Raw genomic sequence first — 19,508 nt, 5'->3', positions numbered from 1 at the left:
ACACCTGCTAAATGGTCCATATTAGAATTATAGACACGAGGCGAGGGGAAAGCAATCCTAAGCAGAAGTGTGTGCTGGACTACCTAAAATAAATTTCAGAGGTAAACCTGACTAGATTAAAAATTATAAAGAAACAGCATCTAAAGTCTATGTACTTCTCAGCTCTTGATAAAATCGCTATTGTTGGGACCAGCCCAGTGGCGCAGCAGTTAAGTGCGCACGTTCCGCTTTGGTGGCAGGGGGTTCGCCGGTTCAGATCCTGGGTGCAGACATGGCACCGCTTGGCAAATCTTGCTGTGGTAGGCGCCCCACATATAAAGTGGAGGAAGATGGGCAGGGATGTTAGCTCAGGGCCTGTCTTCCTCAGTAAAAAAAAAAAGGAGGATTGCCAGCAGATGTTAGCTCAAGGCTAATCTTCAAGAAAAAAAACCTCCCTATTGGGGGCTGGCCCCGTGGCTGAGTGGTTAAGTTTGCGCGCTCTGCTGCAGGTGGCCCAGTGTTTCGTTGGTTCGAATCCTGGGCACAGACACAGCACTCTTCATCAAACCACATTGAGGCGGCGTCCCACATGCCACAACTAGAAGGACCCACAATGAAGAATATACAACTATGTACCAGGGAGCTTTGGGGAGAAAAAGGAAAAAAAAAATCGCTATTATTTAAGCAGTTTGACTTGACTTTTTTGTTGCCTCCAGCTGAGGGACTCATTTGAGGTGGTGTGGTCAACCAGAGTTTTTAGCTCTTCGCGGTTACAGTCCATGTTTCTTTCATTTCTAGGTGTCCCTGGTAGCACCTAGCACAGGGTCAGCACTAAAATATTTGAGGAGAAGAGAAAAGGAAGAAGAAAAATCAGGGGTCGGCTGGCACTCTCTGGACTCTGCCCTCAACCATCGAGGGTACAAGAAAGAGTACAGATACCCGTAAGCAATGCATGGTGAGTGTAGTAATAAACACACACACGGCCTGAGTCAGCAGGCTCAATAGCTACCCTCACCCACGAGCGCTGATTCTGCTATTCAGGTGGAAACAACGGGGACCAGCATCCCCAAAGAAGTAAGACTAGGGCTCTGAAACTGTAGTCTTTGCCTCTCATTTACCACATATAGTATCGGTATCAGTTAGGGGAGACTAATTACTGCTGAAATAGACCCAAAAAATACATAATGGCTCAAACACCTTAGAACTTTGTGTCTGACTCCCATGATAGGGAATGGGTGAATAAGGTATTCCTCTTCCTCACACTGAAACAGGGATTCAGGCTGATGGGCTGTGTTTCTTCGCCATGGTCATTCTATTGGCTAGAACTCAGTCACACGGCCGCACCTAAGTGCAAGGGAGGCTGGAAAAACATTCTTGCTGAGGGCTCAGGGATTTGGCTGGGTTGCCAACAGCCTCTGCCACTGTATTTTACGGCTTTTCCTTCCTCTTCCAAGCTTTCTCTTGCTGTGTTTCTGTGTGTGTGTGTGTGTGTGTGTGTGTGTGTGTACAACTGTATTTCTACATAGTAAATTTTTGATCCCATTTATACAATAAATGCCAAGGACCCTCACACAAAGATGGCTGACTGTTTATTTCTGATAGAAAGGGAATAACCCGATTTTAGGGCCCAGATGAAGCAGCTCATGAGGAAGCTTTGCTTAGCTTCGTCCAAGAAAGTCACCTTCAGACAAGGCAGATAAATTCTCCCATGTCCACACTTCCCTTAGGGACTTTATCAGGATTCATCCAAATATACGTCTATGAGGAGTTCATTTCCAAGATGGCAAATTATAGTGCAGCATATGATTTCCCTCATTTTTTTGTTAGTGCCATCAACTCAATTCCGACTCCTAGCAACCCTGTGTAGAGCAGAGCGGAACCCTGCCTGGTCTTTTTGCACCATCCTCTCACCTCCCGGCACTGTATCAGACAATGTTCTGCAGCTATTCACAGGGTTTTCATGGCCAATTGTTTTGTAAGTGGGTGGCCAGGTCCTTCTTCCTAGTCTTAGTCTGGAAGCTCTACTGAAACCTGTCCGCCTGCTGGTTTTTGAAATACTAGTGGCATAGCTTTCAGCATCACAGCAACATGCAGCCCCCACAGTATGACAACTGACAGACGGGTGGTGTGATTCCCTGACTGGGAAACGAACCTGGGTCACAGCGGTGAGAGCACAGAATCTTAGCCACTACACTACCTGATTTCCCTCACAAAGGGAGTAAAATGCGAAGTATTTTCCTGAGACCCTCAATGATTCCACTTTCTGGAGAAAAAACCATCACATCTTAGACTCGGCACTTTCATCACTGGCACTAGAAGTTGGCTTTCTTCTCAGAGCAATCTTTCACAAAGAAAGCATATTTCACTTCAAAGGCATTTTACACATTAAGCAATGGATAGAAACACACTACAGCAGGAATGTGGACACCGGGCAATCGGCTAACGCACTCCTAAGTTGGTTACCCCACACATGCCTCCCAAAGCATCCGACTGAAAACCACTCCTCAGCAAAATGAGAAATCAGCTATGTCATGGACCTCTCATGGTCTATCCCGCATGTTAAATCACTGGCATGCAAATGATCTACTATACATAAATATCCGCTACTATTACTCTATATAGTAATACACTATCTACTAGACTAGACTAGAGGCTCTTTTGGCAAGGTATATATGTGATTTATCTTGATATCCTCCACAATGTCTTGTATACATCATCATTCAATAAACATCTGCTGAATGAATACAGTCATTTGATTTTGTCATCAGGAAGTCCTCTGCATGTGTCCACATGAGAGCTGTCAGACTTGAGGACAGACACTCAGCTGTATGACTCATTCTATACACAACCTCGCTAACAGGTGTGGGGTAAATGTTTTCCAACTGTGACAGTGGTGATGCTGGTGGTGACTATGACAGCACAGTCAGTAAAGGACTGTGCTATTTCATGCCTATGGACCACTCAGTCACCATAAGTGGTGCAAGACCCCAGGTCCTAAGATGGTCCCTTTATCCCTCAACACTGTTCTCTTCTTTTCCTTTCCTATTTTAATTTTCTCCACAGCTCACATCACCATCTGACATATTTAACTTATTTATAAGCCTCTCGCCCCCTCTAAAAATTCTGTGAGGGCAAGGAATTATATCCTTGTTCTCCAGTAACCAAAACAGTGCCTAGCACATTAGAAGTGCTCCATAAACATCTGTGGAAGAAATGGATGAAATACAGAAGATATTTGGGTTCTTTCCTTTAAATCTGAATATTTTAGGAACAAAAGTAATTATTCCTGCAATGCTCCAGCCTATTCACATTCTTTTGACATAGAACATCTCAAAAAGAGATCTCACAGATAAACCACTTTTTATATCATAAAGCAGGGTTTCTTGAAACCCAAGTCATTGTCATGCCATCTTAAAGTTCCCAAATAAACCAAGAATGGACAGATTCTCCAGAATTGGACACACTCTTGGCAGCCTTTCCCCAAACAAGAACCATATGTGCCAGCCTGGCTCACTGTAAACCTGGCTCTTTCCACTCCAGAGTCCTGCCCATGGAGCCAGCACCAGCACCCGAGGCTTGACGCCAGACAGGAGGATAGGACAGGAAATTCAGAAACAAATTTGTCTGAGCCCCACATGAACAAAATGACAAGACCTTACACCTCACATCCATGGGAAGTAGCCATAACTCACTCCAAGAAAAGAAAATGGTTCAAGTTAAAATTCTCAGCTTTCCAAGTGTGGTCATGTACCTAATAGGATAAACTACTTTAGGTTGCTAAGAAATCATTGAGTGTTATTAAATTGCCAAGCTATTGTTTGATGGAACTTTAAAAAATCCATGTTTTATTTAACTTTTGGCATACGGAGAACAGCATCTATTGGCAACAATGATCCCCACTCATTCATTCTTCTGTTGTCTCTCAAACAGTAATTAACTAATACTCCCAAAGTCAAGGTGAAACAGACCAGCTTGAGAAGTTCTTATACATACAGAACATTTTACACAGAACATTTTAGAATAGTAGACATTAGGATCTAACAATTCATGGAAGAATGGCAAAGTTTTTAAATCCCAAAGAGAAGGATTGTTCTAACACTCTCCACCATACTTCTCAAACTTTCCACCAAGATTTCCTTACAATATACTGTGGCCAAAAGGTTAATTTCGAGGTTTTTTTTTTTTTTTTTTTCAGTAAATACTACCCCAGTCAGCCTGCCCACCAAGCAGTATGTATAATGTGTTAAACCCGGTGCTAAACATGGGGAACACAGAGACGAAGACAGAACTTTCATCAAGAGTTACTAGATTCTTTAGCAAAATACACAGGGCAGACTGGCTGATAGCTAAGTCATTTCTAGTTAATTTGTTTTGTTTTGACTTCAGAACAACTTCACACGACTATAAAACTTTATAAGACATACACGACTATAAAACTTTATAAGACATCAAGTGAAGGCAGCAAGGAAAAAGATGAAACTTCAAATAGTTCCATAAGTAGAGAATTCTTGATCACTGGGTTTTAATATTTGATGTTCTAAAACTTAAACATGCATCTTCATAACTTATTTAATTTCCTAGAGACGTTTTCCTCTTAACCTCTTTTACAGATCACTTGGGTTCTTTGCTTTTTCATTTTCCTACTTGCTTCTCAAAGTAAGAGATAGAAAATTTATACAAAACTATACAATAAATAATTAAAACACATTTCTTTCCCAGACCTAAGCCTAAAACGTCAGGTTCCACAGTACCATGTAGCACAATCAAATGCATAAAAATGTTTTTCTCCCTTAATGAAAAAGAAATCCAACAAGCCCAACCCCACCAACTGAGGAACACAGCCACAATGTCACAGACTCTTTGAGAACTCACTCCAGCTTGGCGCTGACCCTCAGCTAAGCAGTGGTTTTCCAGTCCTATGGGTTTCTGTTCCTGGGCTTCAAAGCATCCACGTTCTTTATGAAAAATGCCATCACATAAAATACTGGCACTTAGAACCAAACCAAAGTACCACAAATCTGTACACGAGATGGTCCTAAATCTTCAGCAATAGTGACTGCCACTGAATGAATTACAGATTACTCAATGCTACTATTTATCTTTTCCAGCAAGAGTGGCACTCTCCAGAGAGAAACGCTATTCTCATAAGCTAACCCGAATCTCCACCTCAGCCTTAACTTCAGCTGTGTTTTAACTCTAAAACACCTGAAAGATTAAAAAAAAAACACAACCACTCCCATCAGGGGCCCACTGAGATTTGGGAGAATGGCACAGAAGTCTTCAGTTTCAAAAGTGCACTGGGAGATTCTAAAATACCCTGATTTCCCCTTGGGAATTATCCTTATAATTGATTCCACCTCCAAATGGATTCCTAGAATTCTGAGTTCTCTCCATAGAGATTTTTAGCCAAGGCAGTCATCAGAAAGACTCATTAAGTTATAGCCCACTTCGCAATAGAAAGCCTCACTTAGACTTGAAAAAGAGATTTATGGACTACTCTAAAGTCGCCTGCAATTAAACACAGAGCAAGGAAAAAAATAGTCTGGCCGTCATTTTCATTTCAATAAAACATTTTCTCCAGTAAACCTGTTCAGGCAATTGAAATCAATCCCAATTTCCACTTCCCCAGCCTATATTTTTTCCTCGTGAGAGAAAAAGAGAATTAAGTAAATAAAACCTGAAATTTTAAATCTGAATTCAAGCTGCCTGGGGCTACTTCATACTTAAGTGAATAAATAAGTGTGGCATAAACTAATAAATATTTCATCTATATGCAAAATATGCTCTTACAAAGCATTCACCTACCTTCAACCCAGCCTTTAGTTAGGACTGCATCTGATGGAAAACTCCACACACCAAGCACCTTTCCTCCTCGTACTTCAAGGTCCTTATGAAGGAGCAGAACTTTCTAAACAGGAAACCAAAGCACAGAAAGGCGGGGCCATTTTCCTCAGTGACACCAGAACCTCAAATTCCTGGCATTCTCCAGCCATAAGTTCAAGGCTCGCATTGTCATATACCACATGCTCTCCACGTGCAGATGGGTCTGTTCAGTGAATTTAACATGAAACTTAAAAATCTGTGCAATATGGTCCAGGGGACAAATATGAAAGAAGGTAAAATTTGGATATGACCAATGGTAGCACCCATCCCCATGAAAGACTACGTTCCACTTCATAAGCTGACTGTCACGTATTCTAAAACCATCTTCAGCAAAGTCAATGAGATGATTTGCTAGAAAAACCCAAGCATCTGACTTTCCAAATACATAAATCTGAATGCAACAGGTCACCTAAAGCAGACATTTAAATCATTTCACTACGACAAATTCAATGTTGAGAAAAATAACCAACAAGGCTCTAGCAAAAAATGAATTTGCTCATAAACACAAAAACTTATTTAGCATTTAACATCTACCTTCCAACAAAGAAATCTATATTATACTAAGGGCCCTGAAACCCTTGACATACTCTTTGCCTCACTCCTCATCTGAACCACAACGTAATGAGGAAGCATCTCAACAGTGATGTGGGCTCTGATCCAAGCTTCCTACGTGATGACACTTCTCCAGATGGCACCTGACACTGTCAGGTGCCTCTTATGTTGGTAAATACTCAAGGACATTACGTAAGGCTGCTTCTCTCCTGTACGTACATGACTTCAGAAAGCCACTGCTAGCTGTTTTGGAAGCACATTTCCTTCTTATATGATAGAAGCTCTTCCATGTGCCTGAGAAATATGAGTTAATTTTATTTGTTACCCAGGAGAAACTACAGTTATTAGGAAAGGAGAAGAAATAATGAGTGACCGAGTTTAGCTCAACAGAATGAGACAAAATAAAGACACCCCCCAGCCCAGAACCCAGAACAGCAAAATCCAGTTTTAAGTAGCCATCTTTTAGATGTTTGTGTACTATTCAGTGATAGAAAAATGAAAGTCCCAGGCTTACGGCATCATTATTCAGCTTTGAAAATTCAGGATGCTTTCTTGCAGGATTTGGTTCAACTAAGTACAAGATGAAGAAAAGTTCCTAAGCTACGTGGTCAAGCAATCAGTTGGATCCTGGGTTCAGAAAGAAGTGAACAATGCATGAGCCATTACTGAAATCCATGGGCCAAGGAAGCTTTTCTCCCGATGGTGGAAATCTGCGAAAGTTAACACTCTAATGAACTACCACTGCACCTTGAATTTCCCTTCCGTGACCAGAAAAACAACATATTCAGAGCATTGTTTTTCATTATACCATGAAGCTATAGCAACCACTCATCCTGCCTCTACATCTGTTTCTCCCTTTTTGATGGCCATTCCATTTGAAAAAAAGAACTGCTAATTTTACTTGGTGGCCCCTAAAATGTACATGTCTCACGTAGCGGGCATTGTTTACAGCTTCTAAGCTTCAATTAATCATAAATGTTTGGACAGGAGTGATTGTTTTATGGGGGAAAAAAACTACTGCATAAATATCTAGGTTCAAATTCTGGTTTTGCTACTGATAAGCTGTGGGACTCAGAGCAGATGACTCACACAAAAAAGGAGAATTGAAAACTAAGGGAGCTAACTTATAAGGTCACCAGTGATTCCACGTATGTGGCCAGAACTGTAAAAGATGAGCCTGGAACAGCAGCTCTCAAGCTTTTCGGTCTCAGGATCCCTTTACCTTCTTAGAAATTATTGAAGACTCCAAAGAGCTTACCTTAGAAACCACACGAATATACATGTACACATTCTAATAGCCAACATGTGGTCTCTGGAGAAAATAAAAGAGGTAAATGATGTCTTAGTACTGTTATGAAAGTTGTTTTGACTTCATAGACCCCCTATAATAGGATTTCAGGGACCCCCAGGCATCCTCAGACCACACTTCCAGACTAGAATATCCTAACATACAGAAAATGGGAAAGCTGTCAAAGACCACTAGAACCACATCAGAAGGATTAGGAGCCAGTACGAAGGGGCTCCCACTGGCCAAAGATGGGACAATTTTACTACTGTCTCATCTTTGGCCAGCGGGAACGAATGCAATGGATTGAAACACCAATATTTTTAAATTCATTAATTCCTAATGAAGCACACACCTCTCCCTCCGTCCCCTCCCATCTCTGTCTGTCTCTGTTTCAATGGTTATCTTTGGAGAATATTATTAATTAGCTGGTTAATGGAGCCCACTAATTATTTTGAAAATTGATAAATAAAGGGAAAGAATCAGGTATTTTTCCTGCCTTCTCTATATAAACTGTACCTCAGGATAACCAAATAGCTGATGAGCAGGAGTTTCTCTTTATAAAAATATTCTAGATAAACAAAGAAATGACTGAAACAAGATTGTGAAACCTCTAATGAATTGCTGGATTTAAGCAGCAACAATCACCAACTGTCAACATCTCTCTCTCCCTCTCTCTCTCTCTCTCTCTCTCACACACACACACACACAGGGAACCGATGTTAATTTAAGTGCCTCCTGGTGGGAGTACACAGCACATCATACAGTATTCTTGACAAAGTATGGAAAGAGAATTTGATTCGGCCTCTAGATGTAACTACCAATTCACAAGACACACAGTGGCTAGAGTAATATGTTAAACAGAGGAATATTTAACATTTAACTCTGTGGGATGTAATCAGCAAAATCCAGCCTGTGGGAAACTTTGCAGAATAAATGGTCTGGTTTAGCAAAAAATAAATTGCAAGGAAAAGACAGTGAAGAGTGAACCTATAGATTAAAAGGGATCAAAAGAGGTGTGTCAACCAATTGCAATATGTGGACTTTATCTGAATCATGATACAAACAAACAAAAAAGGAAAATAAGGAAAATAGATAAATTTGAACATTGACTAGATATCCCATATTCAATTATATTAGAGAAGGTCTTAAAGTATGATAATGATATTACACTACATGAAAAAGGAATCTTTATCTTTCAGAGACGTGTCAGGAAATACTTACTAATGAAATGATAGGGGGCTGGCCCTGTGGCCAAGTGGTTAAGTTCAGGAGCTCTGCTTTGGTGGCCGGGGGTTCACCAGTTCGGATCCTGGGCGCAGACCTACACACCGTTCATCAAGCCATGCTGTGGTGGCATCTCACATGGAAGAACTAGAATGACTTACAACTAGGATATACAGCTCCCTTTTGGGGAGGGGAAAAAAAAAGAGGAAGATGGTAACAGATGTTCGCTCAGGGCCAATCTTCCTCAAAAAAAAAAAAAGCCATTGGGACAATCATATTAAAAAAGAAAAAAAACAGGATGTCAAGGATTTGCTTTGAAATAATCCAGGTTATGGGAGAGGAGGTTGGGGTCTAGAATGAAGCAAGACTGGCCATAAACCGATCATTGTTGAAGCTGGGAGAAAGGCAGATAGGGCCCATTATCGTATTTTCTCTACTTCTGTGTATGCTTGAAATTTTCCATATCAAAAAAATATAACAAAAGTAGCCATGAGAACGCCTGCTTGTCTTCTCCAGCGATTCCGTGAGATCCAAAGGCAGGACCTGAGCGCTCTGCTGCCCAACACTAAGTAATGTGGAGCACTCGGTATGTGCCCAGGGAGCACCCCCTGAACCAGGGCGCCAGCCAGAGGTCTGCCAAGCTGACCTGCGACAGCTTAGGGTCAGCAAAGAAGTCCTGAGCCAGCTGTCTCTGAACCTGGAACATCTTTCCAACAGAGCAGGAAACAAAATCAAATGCACAGAACGATCATAACCAAGAACTATAAACAAAAACTCTTCACAGATAAAGAAAATGCACGGAAACAGTAACTTTCGCCTGAGTATAGGGACTACTGGAGTTTGCTTTTCCTTGCTTCTATTTCTCTGACTTTTCCAAATTTTCTGTAATTACTATACTATTTTAGATGTGGGAGAAAACTTAATAAACTTTATTTTTACATCATTTATAATAGCAAAGCTCTAGCCCTATCTAATAAATAATAATATTTTATTATATTTCTATGACCCTTCCTATGGCTTGGATAAGAAAGAATGTTATGGTAATGAAGAAAATATTGAAAACTATCATTGATGGATTTTCCAATTGAATTATAAAAGCAATATAAGAACATTCTTTTAATATTTGGAAAGGGGGAGATATCCATCATCATCGTTTCCTCTACAAAATAAAGGAGAATTGTATTTTAAAAAAATCACATTTGAATAACCTAGCTCGAGGAGATCTCAAGTTTCTTCTAAAACCTCAATTTCAGGAAGCTAGGGGCAAATTGGGACATCTGGTACCTAAGGAAGGGGCTTCTGTGCGGCTGCTGCACAGATCTGGATATATAGACCCGGACACTCCATCCACCACCGTCACCACCACCCCCATCCTGGTCTATCAGCTCAAGGAAGGGAAGGCAAAGTTTACTTTAACACCAAGATTCCGCACCTGGTAACACCACAATCTCCAAAATAAGATGCGTCCCACAAACAAAAATGGATTTTTCACTTTTAGAGAAAATGTTCCTTTCAGATCAAGATTCTTAAAGAACTAGGCAACACCTTAGAATCATATGTTAGCTTCTTACTTCACTTAGAAAATAAATAAAAGAATATGTGTACCAGGGACTATTAATAATTGAATAAGCAAAAAGAAAAACATTGGAAATTTGGCATGGATGATTGTTATGTTTTCCACACAGGTCTAATTCAACTTGATTTAGACCGCATACTGCCTTTTTTTAACCCTGCTCTTAAATAAACAAACAACAACAAGAAAAAAAGCTGAAACTGCCACTTCTCCTGTGCTTCAAATATATTGTGGGAGGCTGTACTCAAAGGAGGGAATGTCTCAAAATGACTCAATATGGGGCAGTGTATCCTTGTAGCTGAGAGCGGGAGCTCTGGACCACATTGCCAGGTTAAAATCGCTGATCTGCCATTTATTACCTGTGTGACCTCGGGCAAGCCATTTAAACTCTCTGTGCATCATGAGTTCCTCACCTATGAAATAAAGATAAGAGTGAGAGTTTCATAGGAGCGCTAGAATAACTGAGATGAGAAATGGAAACTGCTTTACACAGTGCCCAACACATCGATACTCTCCAAATGCTACCTACTCTTGTTATTACAACCTAATATACTTTCTTCCACTCTCTCCCTGTTTTTCCCCTTTTTTCACCCAGCAAACAAAGATTTTACAAACTTCTAATTCTCTAGCCTCATCAGTGAATACTGTCATCTATTTTAAACCTTGACTTTTCTATTTTCCCTAGAGCAGAAATTAACTTTTTCTCTAGAAAAAAACAAAGATATAATTGGATTCCCTTTACTTTGTGCCAATCATAAATGGTAGAAGATTCCTAACTTCCTGAACCTAGAAAGAATCTCACTGTTCCTGAGGTCCTAGGCAATCCTCAGAGTCAGAGAAAGTGACTTCCGGATCCCTCCAAAATCCTTCGAATTGGGGATCTAGTTTCCAATTACGCTAAATGTCTCATAGTTCTTTTGGGAAAAAAAGACATTCAGACAATCCATGCCCATAAGAATGATCGGGAGAAATTCACATCCTTCTAAAGAAAGGAACACAAGTCTTAAGAATACTTGCATGTCACTCGTAACTTTTACTCAAAAGAAAATGCTCGATGTGTTTGTACTGCCAGGGGACTCCTGGATTTTGAACTTACTAACAGGACATGAAAAGGACTGCTGAAATCATAAAATCAACCTAGGAAGGCAGAAAATGAAAAAAAAAAAAAAAGAAAGAAAGAAAAGATGATCAATATATCCTAGGCTACAAAGAGTGGGAAAGGAAAGATGGAATGGGATTCACATATGCTTCAGGCTCTAAAAACATGGGAATTGGTACAAAAGGGAAAAGTAAAGCATTTTCTTGCATAGAAGAAACAAGTTTGGGAGATGAAGGAAATAAAAGAAATTTGAGGTTAGTGCTGTCTAAACGTTTGCGTATAGTGCTGAGTAAGCAGTAAAACATTTATTAGCCATGAATACAAATACTCTAGTAATGGCATAATCAATGGCCTAGTCAATTAGACTTGCACCCTGGTCCCAATCTGTCAACATAAACAGTACGGCCTGGGGATGCTCACCAACTTCCCTAGGCCTCAGCTTCCTTCTAGGTAACATTTTGGATGCTGAGATCTGTTTCTTGCCAGTTGTAATGCTCTGTGACCAGAAGGTCCCCATGTATTCCTTGGCTGGTCTAAGTGTACAGAAGTCCCAGGATATGAAAATCTTGAGGTTCAATTCATTTGGAGATAAGCTCTTAGTTTACAAACTTCTTCAAAGTGGGATCTTTCTCAGCAGCCACATAAGCCCAATAGGATAGCTTCCATTAATGGCCTACTACATGCCAGGCACTGTTCTTGGCAGTTTACACACTCAACTGAGATTTTTCTAAAGGATCTTAAGGAGGCTAGGACTTCTCGGCTGCATTTAACTCAGCTCCCTTCTGCTCTGTTGAGCCCAGGAGGCAATGCTTGGTGGACTTCCACCTCATCTCCCATTTTATAAGCTTTATAATACCTAGTAAAGATGTACACAAAAACACAGGAGAAATTGATAAGTCACAAGAAGACTCACGCCTAAAATGAACAAAGGCTTTCCAAAAAAAACGGCCAAGAACAAAGCAGGTGGTTTAGTTATTTTGAGAGCAAGAAAAAATGATCAAGGCAGGGTCCAAACTATTGCTCGGGCAAAATAGGATAAAACAGCAGATGTCAAGGACATGCAATGCTCATCAGCATCTCTCTGTTCTCTTTATTGGAGAAAAATACAGCAATCTCTGAAAGCCCTAAGAGCCAGACAGGAGAAGCCAAGTCTCCAGACTCTTGAATACCCCAGACTCTAAAGGAACTCGCAGGCTGTAAGCCTTGAGTTAGTAAAGTGATTCTTGCCTTGGGAATAGTTTGAGGGGGAAAAAAAAAATTCAAAATTTCTCACAACCTTAACAATCTATAAATTTATCAAAGAGTTAACTTACCAAATTACGCAAACAACAAACTCAAAGGAGCCAGAGATAGGAAAGACAGAAAGATCTAGCATCATGTTGGACTTGGTTTTGGCCTCACTGCACAGGGAAAAATGGATGAGATATGGAGAAAGGGCAAGAGAGGCATGGAGATGGGGCAAAGCAAAGGCAAAAGAAGGGATGAATAAATAGGCTCCTTGCAGAAGGAGGAGACACCCACCGAGAGCGGACTGAGTGGCTGGCTGGCAGCAGAGCTGTAAGACATTGCATCCCGAGACAGATCTTTTGAGAGTTAAGGAACTTCTCCGGCTATCTTTCCTCATCATCCTCAGCCTGAAAACATGGACCCTTGCCCTCTGCTTTGTCACTGTCGTTTAGCTAATCTTTTCAGGATCAGTAACGAACAGATGCTGTATCTGAAAGTTTGCATGCTTAAATTCTCTTTTTTTTTTTAGATTATAGACTTCTGTATCCTGATTTTTATCACAACCTTTTTATCACAACCTTCGGATGGTTTGAGATTATCAGATTTAGCATCTTATTATAAAACCCAAGTGCTTTTTCTTTTCCTTGGTGAGCCTTTCAAACCCTTTTTTCTTCTCAACTTCAGGGAACGCTGGCTCCAATGCCTTACCATTCAGGGAAGTATTTTTCGAGCTCTCAGTTTACAACGTATAAACTACAGACTGGCGGGCCTGCTCAGCATTAGTTACTGCCAAAGCATAACGCACGTTACAAACGACAACAGATGCCTCCGACTTACCCTCCCTGCAAAGCTCATCACAGGGAGAGCCACAAGGGAGTCAGTTAAACCTGGCCTCTTCTTGAAGGTTTTGATTGTGCATCAGTCACCTTCTGAAGCAACATGAACATGTAAGGCAAAAGCACCAAGTCATTGCAGCAACTGAAGATCCTGTGAACTCAAGAGGTTTAAATGATTTATGTATTCTGTAGTAAAGCAAAGTGATTAAAGATACATTTTTCCTGATAAAATCACACCCTCAGGACTTACTGCAAAAACAGAGAGGTGGGGGGCTGGCCCCGTGGCCCAGTGGTTAAAGTTCCATGTGCTTCACTTCGGCGGCCCAGGATCACACATTTAGATCCCAGGTGCGGACATAGTCCACTCATCAGCCATGCAGTGGAGGCATCCCACATACAAAAAATAGAGAAAGGCTGGCATGGATGTTAGCTCAGGGCTAATCTTCCTCAGGAAAAAAACCCCACAGAAATGCAGGCCCCAAACTATTTAAATATACTCTCCCAGCTGAATTTCCACTGAAACCAAAGGTTTAGAGGAAATGGATAACCTGTTCTTAATAAGCAGTCAACCCAATCTCCAATGACCTCATTTGAACACTGGCCAAATCTTCCTTAACCCTTAATCGGCACAGGTGACCTGAAAGGCCAAAGCCATGGACGCTCTGGTGTCTCTTCTCGACTGCCTTACCTCCAGTGACCCTTCCCTCGTTCCACCTGAGCCATCCACTGCCCTAACATCCCACCTTTTGACTACAATATCCTCAGCTTCAGCTTCCTTATTAAAATCCCCTTCACTGTTATCAACCATTCAGGCCTCATCAGAAGTTTCATTTCACATCCCTTCTTACTCAGCTTCCTTTCCACAGGCCATCATTTCTATAACACATTTCCCGTAACACCCTTGCCACATGCTCTGAACTTACTTTCCTCACCCTTTTGTTCTTCCCCACTGCCAAACCCCAGCCTTCGATATCACCTACCATAGCGCTGTCTGTGCCTACAACTGAGCACCTGGGCACTGGAGAAAGTCACATGCAGGCTGATAGTGTCACTTTACATTCACGAGCACCAACTGCAAACGAATCCTCTACAAAGCTGGATGATCCCACCACAGTTCTCACTCACTCATTCTCTCACTCTCCTCAACTATTATCTCACTGTCTACCCCTTCTGACATCCACACCCCCACCACCACCCCCATTCTCAGATGATCTTGCCTCCTAACAGAGAAACGGAAGCCATCATACAGCAACTTCCTGTTACCCGACTAACTTATATCTCTACCAACGCTCAGCCCTCAGCTTCTTTCCTCCTGTTGCATCCTGTCCCTTCCTCTCATCCAAGGTCAACCACTCCACTTGGGCTTTAGATCCTGCTCTGTCCTACCTCCTCAGACTCACATAATCAATTATCCCTTTTCTCTCCTCGTTATTCAATCAACTTCTCCCCTCTAACACCCTCAAGTCCTACCTTTAAAGCGCTCCACGTCAACCTCATATTCTAGCTACTGCCTTATTACTTTGCCTCCTTCACAGGAAAAATAAAAACTGTCCTCATTGGGCATCTCCATTTTCTCATCTCCCATTCATTTTTAAACCCATTCCAATCTGGCTTGGCTCCGTCACTCCCTGAAACAGCTCCAGCCCAGGTCAATAGCGACCTCCTTGTTGCCAAATTCAAATGAGAATTTTTTCTTTCTTTATCTCATTTGACATCTTGACAGTGTTTGAAATGTTGATCAATCTCTCTCTGGAGCGCTCCTTACCTTGGCCTCCATGACCGATGCTTGCCTTCCTACTGCTGTGGCTCCCCTCTCTTCATGAGCTTGTCCTTCTTTACCTGTTCTGTAGGGTTCAAGCTCCTTGAAGCTTGAACCTAGGCTCCCTTTTCTTTTCACTCTTTTTCAGCAGTTAAAAGACCAACTACCCACAGGGGCAAGCAAATAATACAATGAAGTGAAGCAAAATTGACTCTCACTTGCTCTCAACTCTACAATTTAAAACGCAGCAGAATGAGCAGGAAAACTGGCAACAGACCCTAGGTATCAGGGTAAGATGACAATAGGGAGAGGTACAGACTATAATAAAATGTAGAGCAGATGCTCCGATTAGAACAATTACTTGAGCTCAAGCCAGAAGTCTTGAGTTATACATGAAAACTCACAATTTTTAAATCTTGGCAACGGCATCAATTAAGATTTCTTTCTGGTGTGAATGCCTGGTTACACCCAAAGGAGAATTTATTGATTCTTTTAACTAAAAAGCTGGGAGGTACAGCTGACACTGGGTTTTATCAATGTGCTCAGGACCAGTTTCTCTATCTAGACTCCACTTCTTATTGTCCCTATTTTCAGATAAGCTCTACCCTATGGCAGTAAGACAGTTGCTAGACCTCCAGACCACATTCTGCCAGGTTTAAGCAGGAAACAAGAAAGATTCTCTTCCTGGAGCCTCTCCCCCATCCCCCACCCCACCCCGCCATAGTCTCATAACTCCCTCTGATTGGGCCAACTTGGATTACACAGCCATTCTTGAACCAATCATTGTGGCCAGGCCACTCAGGGGATGACTGGCCAGCCTTGGGTCACACACTGCATCTGGAGTCAGGGCTGGAACTTAATCTAAAGCACAAGGTCTGAGGTTGAAGGCTAGGAAATTTCTTACAAGGAAATTAGGGTGCTGCTGTCAAAAGAAAAAATATATGCTGGGCAGCCAAAAACCATAAACATGCTACAGCAGCTTGTTCAAAATATTTTAAAAACACTACAGAGGCCAAATAAAACAGGTTTGTTGGCTGAAGGTGGCTTGTCAACCTCCAGTTCCAATCATCCTTTCCCTCCTTATTCTGTAGGTGACTCATGCAAGACTGAGCCTCCGTTTGCCATCTCTATACCAAGAACGCCACATTTTTCTCTCTGACTCACAAATTCCACTGCCTACTCAATATCTTCACTTGGATGCCTCAAACTCATCTCAAATTCAGTTTGTCCAAAATGAAATTAATGATCTCCCTACCCCACACCCTCTCCCATCCAAGACTGGCCTTCCTCCGAGTTATGGGGGAGGGGTGGGAAGTGAGGGGAGACAAGACCAACACGACCGAGGTATGGTCTGAGAGGAAAAAAAATCTTTCAAGAAGTCAACTGTAAGACTATTAAAATCTTTTAGTTACTTCAAAGATTTAACAAAAATATCCGATATCCTAATTCATCGAAATTTGCAATTTCCATTTTCCACGTCTTTCCAATTTTTTTTGACACACAGAAATGAAGTGTCATCATAAACACCAAAGGGAGAAAGACTGTCAAGGGGCCTCCAAAGGTGCTTTTGCTTGCTTGTTAGCACAGCTGTGGTTTCCTAAAAAACATTGTCTGATTTGATCCTGACAATAACCCAGGACGTTGATAAGGCAAATATTACCCTATTTCATCAAATCTAACAAAGCACTGATTGTAAGATGCACCATCATTTTATGCACCACTATATTAGAAGAAAACACCACAAATTAAACCGTAACATATAATGAAACGCAAATCACATCTTGTTTTCAGACATATTTATATCTGAATATATATTCAGATATAATATATATATCATATATATATTTTTTATTAAAATGTATGTCTTAGAATCTTTGAAAAATATTATGATAAGCCTCACTTTTCAGATAAGGAATCAGAGACTTGCCCAAAGTTGTACATAATAAGTTGAAGAATGGACTTGAACCCATAGGGATCAGTTTCCTAATCTGTTTTTCCCCCAGCTTAGCCCCTGGGTCTGAATGATCTCCAGAGTTTCTTCCGGGGCCCCAAACACTTTTCTGATACAAAGTTGGGGAACGAAAATCAGAACTAAGTCAAATCAATCAATAAATGCTGTTAAATTGACATGGATTCTGAGACAGAATAATTGAGAAGTCGACTTTTCTCTAACTCCTAGAAAGCCTAGGAAATATTGTGAACATAACTAGCAATGCATGCCAGGTGTGTAACATAAAGTTTTCATCCTTAATGTCACGGCTAACTCAGTAGGGTTGGCACAAAACCTTACAGTTGGCTATTAATGTTGGCATAATTCACAAATCGATTTTCACTTGTGAAGCGATATTACTGGGTATCTAGTCAAGCTGAAACTTTCATTCTTTTAAAATAAAGTATGCCCACTTAATGATTTTGTCTCTTTGTTTCAAAAATCCCCATTTGGAAAGGTGCCCTGTAATACCTAATTCCTGCATACACTAATGCAAAGCAAACGGGTAAACTCAGTAGTTCTAATCAGCCTGTGCAAGGAGCCTTTTGACTTCAACACCCAATATTCATTAAAAAGAAAACTTGTTGCAAAAGCCAAGAAATTTGGTGTGTGGGATATGAATAAGATGGAATAGGCTTCCTTCACGGCAAAGTGCTTTTTTTACATCTAATTGTGTTACCTTTTGTATTCCCCATAGCACCTAGAGCAGGGTCTTAAACATATAAACTGCATAATAAGGACACATGATGAGATACACAATAAGAAAAAGGGCGGTCCCTCTGTTTTCGTAAATGTTCCTTCTTCCTAGGCCTGTGCTGGCTCTGGAGGAGAAAAAGTCTAGCAGATTCTTAGTGGCGCCTACTGTGAGTCTATCTTTGTGCCAAAGGCATATCAAATTTAATACCACAGTTCTCAAGGAGCTGTCTAATCAGTGGGGACAAATATAAAAGATATGCAGGTAGCAGATTACCCTGAAGTACACATAGCGACCTAGCAATACACTAAAATGTCTTAATATCACATCCAAGCAGCAACGGATGCAGCATTAGGAGAGTGGATGCAGCCAGCTGCTAGATATGACCTTGGGCAAGTCGCTTCTCTGCACCTGTTTCCTTGCATTACCTACCCATCCCTCGGTGCTACTGCAAAAGAAATTAAGGCAGGAGAAAATCTTTGTCAAACCCTAAAGCACTATACAATGTAAAGTATCATTAGGCATACTAGTAAAATATCCTGTTGCCCACAATATCACAATGATTTCTTTTTGGGATCCCTTAAGATGAAATCCTGGAGGGCTCCTTTTTTTAAAATGCAACCTCGAGCACTCATTCCCAAGTTTAAAGACTCCTTATGTCCAAAGGATCAATTCTCAACTGTTCAGCTCAATAAATAAGACTCTTCAAAAACTGGCTCCTCCGCAGCTGCATCTCTGGCTTTACTTTTCAAAGACCACAGCAAATATACAACTGCTCCCTGACCGATGTCTTCCGAATCTCTTTGCCTTTGCAATTTTTTAACGTTTCTGACTCTGATGATCCTACCATCCTCACGACTCCACAGACTGCTAATATAGCACCTTCCACATCATCATGGGGCTTCGAGCTTCTCCAGGGCAAGGAGGGCCAATGCTGCCTTCTTCCTCATACCTAATAACAAAGCCCAGCCCACATGCAGCTCAGCATATGTTCCTGAGTGACAGGCAGGGGAGATCCTCATTTGCATACCACAAAAAATAGTGCCAAGGAGAGACTCTCAAGGGAAGGTTGTCAACTGAAAAAAGACTTAGAGGCCCGAATAAAAATACCACACGTCCACATCTCTTATCCAAATCCCCTAAGGCCAGATGTGTTTGGAATTCGAAAATTTTGACATTTTCAGAAAGGCAATATGTACCTTCTGCTCCCAGTGGAGTGTAGGTCAGCACCCCACACTCAAACACAGTAATACTTCTTGAGTAAAGCTTACAAAGAACCACACTAAATGAGATAAACGAAGAATATAAACAGACTCTCATTCGCTCAGGTCATATCTCACCACCAAATGGGTTACAAGACCTTTCAGAGTCTTTCGGGTTTTGGAATTAGAGAGAAAGGACGGT

At 41.2% G+C, this 19,508-nt stretch overlaps 1 protein-coding gene across 2 annotated transcripts in view; it reads right to left on the bottom strand.

The window, feature by feature from the left end:
• Positions 1–19,508, bottom strand: part of STXBP6 (syntaxin binding protein 6) — a 230,603-nt gene that overhangs the window by 189,537 nt on the left and 21,558 nt on the right. The window contains exon 1 of one of the 2 annotated variants that reach the window (XM_046655502.1): positions 5,785–5,848. The exons of the other annotated variant lie outside the window; for it this stretch is intronic. The gene's annotated coding sequence lies outside the window, so the exon portion shown is untranslated. Of the gene's footprint in view, positions 1–5,784; positions 5,849–19,508 lie in introns of those variants that run through there. 2 annotated transcript variants of the gene reach the window in all.

This window comes from Equus quagga, chromosome 2 (assembly GCF_021613505.1).
Source record: "Equus quagga isolate Etosha38 chromosome 2, UCLA_HA_Equagga_1.0, whole genome shotgun sequence".
Classification (NCBI taxonomy): domain Eukaryota; kingdom Metazoa; phylum Chordata; class Mammalia; order Perissodactyla; family Equidae; genus Equus; species Equus quagga.
This window is presented reverse-complemented; position numbering and strand designations above follow the sequence as displayed.